The sequence below is a fragment of the Gavialis gangeticus genome, unplaced genomic scaffold, assembly GCF_001723915.1.
Source record: "Gavialis gangeticus isolate Ggan-Ray unplaced genomic scaffold, GavGan_comp1, whole genome shotgun sequence".
Classification (NCBI taxonomy): domain Eukaryota; kingdom Metazoa; phylum Chordata; order Crocodylia; family Gavialidae; genus Gavialis; species Gavialis gangeticus.
The window spans coordinates 11,567,661-11,573,015 of NW_017729001.1; positions in this window are offsets into that span (position 1 = coordinate 11,567,661).

Sequence of the window (5,355 nt, forward strand, 5' to 3'; positions counted from 1 at the left end):
CACTGGGAATGAGGGGAGCAACTGGGGAGACCAGAAGGGTGAGGAGTACTCTTGCTGTAGGGCAGGGTGGCAATGGCTGTGTTCTGGCCTCGCACGTACTTGGAGAACTCCTTGGAACATTTAAGGGAGTCAGTTTCATAGTCCTTTAACCTCAGTGAGGAAACATGGCTGAAACTTTGCCCTCATCCTCTGTGACTACATGCAGGGATCTGCCCATTTTAAGCCTTCAGCTGAGAGGTTTTGCACCATAACTGTCCCGTGCTTTTTGGAAAAGCGCACACACAAGCCTAGCAGTGGTCTCTATTCACCTGAGTTTAGCTGAATTCAACACAAGCAAAAGCAGAGCCAAGGCGTTCTGGTTCATCACACCTAATGTAGAAGTATTCCTCACCCTAACAAACAAACCACCAAACTCAGGCCTTTTCTATTCCACTTACAGGGACTTTACTGCAGACTAACCCAGTTGCATGCAAAGAGCTACAGGGCAGAGCCATGCCTGGGTTGGAGTGCCCTTGCTAGTGGCTGCATGCCCCCACACCCAGTGACACTACAACACCCAGAGGTCTATCCCAGTGTTCCTTGGGTCATACTATCTGAGCCACAATTAATTGAAAAAGACCTGGAAAGAACTAGTCTCCCCCCAGAAGTATGTGAATTGTGTGTGAAAGCACATAAGGACCTTTAGCACTTCCATCATTTAGCTTGTAGCCTCACTGCAAAGAGAACACGCCATGAAAGCACCACTAAACTTGCAAGAGAGGAAAGCTTCACATGTAGGTAGGAAGTGAACGAGATCCATTATCTAACTACCAGTTGCAGTTAACTGAGCAGTGAACACAGATCAGGAACAGAAAAGATGGGAGAAAAGAGATCCATCCTCTTTAAGCAGAACTATGCACTACCTATTTTACTTGGAAGATGGCCTCATACCATGTCTAACAGCCTGTATGGAGAGAGAGGGTAATGCTTTCTGTGTAAAACCCTGCTCCCTGCGGTCTATTTGTAGCACCTGACAAAGGAAGCTGTTGCTTACAAAAGCCCTGCCTTCTACCCTATATGAAAAGCACATCATGTTTACCCTATTGCTCAGTGGGAGATCTAGGTCCAAGTTTTTCTTTTGTGTAAGGGAATTTGAACCTTTACTGAACCTCTTAAGAGCACATGCACCACATCCGGCTGAAGTGGGCTCCCTCAACCCCTCCTGTTGGAGCAGGGACAGGAACCCAGGTCTCCCCCTCCTTGATAAGGGGAGTCCCTTAACTACCAGCACAGCCATTTGCTCCCCCCTGTCCCAAGTGCCCTCCCATTACTCCACACAACACAAACTGCAAAGGGGCTCAAAAACTTCTGACCCAAACAGCTATTGGACAAGTCTTTACCAGGAAGTGATTAAAAGAAGTCCTCAGTGTGATTTCCAGCTAGACTGAACTAAAGATCTAGAGATGGGCAATAGGGAACACTCCTGCAATGGCAGGCTGCTAGTGACCCAGAAAACCTCTCGCCCATTAGACATTTTACTGTATACATAGGAAGAGATCACAAAGCTGCTCAGGTGATTCGACAGTTCGCAGGCACTGCGCCTTGTTGGACGATTCTGTTTCCTTCTCTCAGCTCACCCGAAAGCAGAGTCTGCCAGCCAGTAGCACAGATGCAAGGAAGGGCTGTATTTTCACAGATGCTTGTCCCTAGGTGCAAGGAGAACAAAGTGCTAATGAACCATCTCTGGGCGGTTGATAGGAGAGTTGGGCATCACTTGGAGAAAAAAGAAAACCAGTTAAGTTTACAATACGCACAGCTGTCCCTACTGCAGCACCCAGTGCCATGCTGCTCCCCTGATCTCTGTGGCATGAACTTCTTGCCTGGGTTGATAACTAAGTCTGAAAACAGTATATAACCAGAGCTCATACGAATCTGTTCAACAACACTTGACTGGCCAGTATGGCGGCAAAATGGCCAACCTGCATTTCTAATACAGTTTGAATGCAGTCCATGCCCCCCCATGCTGTCTGGCCAAGCAGTTGGAAACAGATTTAAACAGACCATTATTTAAGAGAGTTTAAAATCCAGGTTCTTAACGGCTTAAAGCTTGTTGTACCTGGAACATCCCAATTGATAGTTTTTGTACAAGCGGGGGCCTGTGGGAGTACAACCTAATATAGAGTCTTCCTATTTTTGGTTCACTCAGACTCAATAAGGCGGGAAGGCAGAGCATTAGAGACTCTTCTGCGATGCCACTTCAGGTGAATGAGTGCAGTGTCTTCAAATAAGCTGCAGGTGTTTATGGAACCCAAAAGTTCTCTGTCAGGAGGAGGAGGACCGTGGCCTTCCAGGCAAGCCGTGAATGAGTAATGTTCCAGCTCAAGGCTATTTCCCAAAAAGCATCACAAAGCAATTCGCACACAACCAAATTCAGATTCATTACCCATTCTGGTAGGTGCTCGTCCCACCATACACTAGTGACCTTTCGTAGATAACTCTGCTAGGAACAAGCTCCAATCAGCAGTGTTTTTGCTACAAAATAAGCTTGTCTCTCTCACCGATTAGTGCATTTCAGCTGTGGATTCCACAGAAGAGATCCATGCAATCAAACAGCTGATGCATTTAATTGAATTAAAAAAAAAAACACAAAAGAAGGGAAACATGAAAGTAGGACCTCTTAGACCCTGGATAACCTCTGGAAAACCAGAGAAGCCAAAGCAGCTTGCAGACTAGTCTGATGCTCAGCCCAAGATGCCAAGAGTCTGCCAGATCAAAGAGCCAAGGACAAAAGGAACTGCTGAGAGGAGGGGTGGTAGCACAAGGAAGTGGGACACAGGGCCTGTTTTTACTATAAACCCAGAAGGGTCTGGCTGGCCCACAGTTGCCACAGGAGAGAGACTGCTGCTATTAAGCCCGAAAGCCTAGAACAGATGCTCTCATCTCTGCAAGTAAAGTTGTTTTGTATCCAGAGCAATTACATTTCAGTGAATCTGTCCAACGTCCAGCAGCAGAGTAACCAATCCTAGTGCGGAGGCTGCCGCATGGAGTCAGATATACTTCTGCAAGCTGGCTGGAAACAACTTTTCAGGTCAGTTTTTGCTGCTTGCTCTCAGCAGTACTCGGCCTCCACAGAGGAGACCATTTCAGCACAACAGATGCTAGAAATTAGAAGCAGCAGCACTGCAATTATAACTGCATCTCTTCGCCATGTGAAGTCAGAAGGGGGTTAGACAGGCCACAGTACAGAGACAGGGCTTAGCTGAAGAGAAGGGAGGATTACGAGAGTTTTTCTAGAACGCTGAACTAATCCTTGCTCAGTGTCTATTTACCAGCCTTTTTAGGGCCTCTCCTGAGCACAACAAAGAGCACTTGTATGGGCTTTCCTGGAGGTGGGCTCAAAATGCCAGGAAGGAAGGGGGAAAAAAAAAACAAAAAAACTCAAGCTGAGGATCTGGACTGTTTCCAGTTGCTTCGCACTTGTCATAGCCAAAGCCACCCTTCTGCATCTTCTCCAGCCACAAAAACTGCATCTTCATTAGCCTGTTCCTGAAAAAATGGAAGATGCTTCTGTGCATTTTAACTACAGAATTAAAGACCAGAGGGGGGTTGAGGAAGCCGAGAGCACTTGAGACAGACTAAATTCAGATGAAGAGAAGCACTGCAAAAACTTAGCAGTGACAGACTGTGTCTGAAGAGACGCAATAAAAACCTGGGCTACCCATCAGTAGCTGGAGGGGTCTGTCTGACAGAGCAGTTACTGTGCTGCTGCATGCACCCTCTGAAGCAGAGTTAGCCCCAGGGAGCTGGTTCTGCTACAGTCGCTTTGTACAGGTCTCAAATCCAAATGGATTTTGAGAGCAGAAGGATAATAAAGACAGAGATTTGCCACGTAACCCCAGAATGGAAGAACTAAGGTCTCCTCCAGAAGTCGGTAGAGCCAAGTGAGCAGGATCTACAGTGGTGTGCCTCGCTGAACTGAACGTTATATACAAGTCCCCATTTCCTGTGCCTGGCTCAGCACATTCAATGAGCCCTGGCCCAAGAAACAGGATAAACATGCCAGTGTAACACCTTTTACAGCCCTGCTCTATGGACCTCGGCTTACTCCGAATGTTCCAAGAACTTAGTTGGTCTGAAACACAACATTGCCTACATGTTATAGACTTCAGCAGCTGTTTATAGTGTTCTTGGTTAGGGAGCTTGGTTATTTTAACTGACACATGGATATAGTTTCAGTAACATGATATGACGTGTTTAAAAACTGGATTGTAGTTGTAATCTTCCTCAAACAGCCCAAACCACAGGAAAAGTGCTAGTTACTGATTCTGACTGGCTTGTGAGAATGATTACACTATCGATGGGCATAACAACAATACTTTTGTGTTGTCTGGCTCTTGTTTAGTGTCTTTATGTACAAATAAAAGTCAACATTTCAGAGCAAAAAATAACTGTGTGGAGAATCTGCAATAATAATGCAACCTTTTGACTCAATGAAGCATCAGTGCCTTGATTCCACTTCCAGGGAGTTATCCTACTTTATACAGTTATGCTCCAGATGATAAATTAAGAGGTCATGGGTATAACGCATGGAATAACAGTAAGATACCCCAATGATATTATGCCACTCAATTTTTGCTACACTTAGAATAACTGGCCTAGTCCAGAGCCCACTGAAATCAAGAGACATCCATCTAATTTCTGCTGATTCAATGGGTTTTGCATCAGGACATAACTTGCAGAAGCAGCATGGTAAGTCTTGAGCAAGTTACATGGAAAGAGAGGACAGAGGTATGGTGCTGGGAGGCAGCACTCAGGCCCTTCCTGCCACCTCACACTGACGTTTATTCCTTCTACAATTCCCGCTCTAAACAAAAAAGTGCTCTTGGATCTGATCACCCCATCCCTCCCTCGACAAAGCTATTGAAGAAGTTAAAAATGCCTCTTTCCCTGTCCATATGAATGACCGACCAGTATTCAGCAACAAATCACCAGGACACACTGCAAAAGCCAGTGTTGATGTCAACACCAGGTAGAAGCAGAACAAACATTTCTGTACAACAGCATGAGTTACAAGAATACTTACAGGTGACAATCCCACAGACTTGTTCAGAACAAGAAGTTTTGCCTGGAGAAGAGAAAGAATTCAGTACCCCAAAGCCCACAAGGCCGACATTGTTGTACAGAACGTTATCCTGCTAATGACCAAACTTACTTTTCAATACAAGGCTAAAGTGCCTTCATTTCTCCATGCAACACTGTAGACCTCTTGTTTCAGAGATTATACCTTTTATTAAACCAACTAAAACATCGCAAGAAACTGGCCTAAGATTTTAAACCACAAGTTGTTTCATTAAAAAAAAAAAAAAAAAAAAAAAA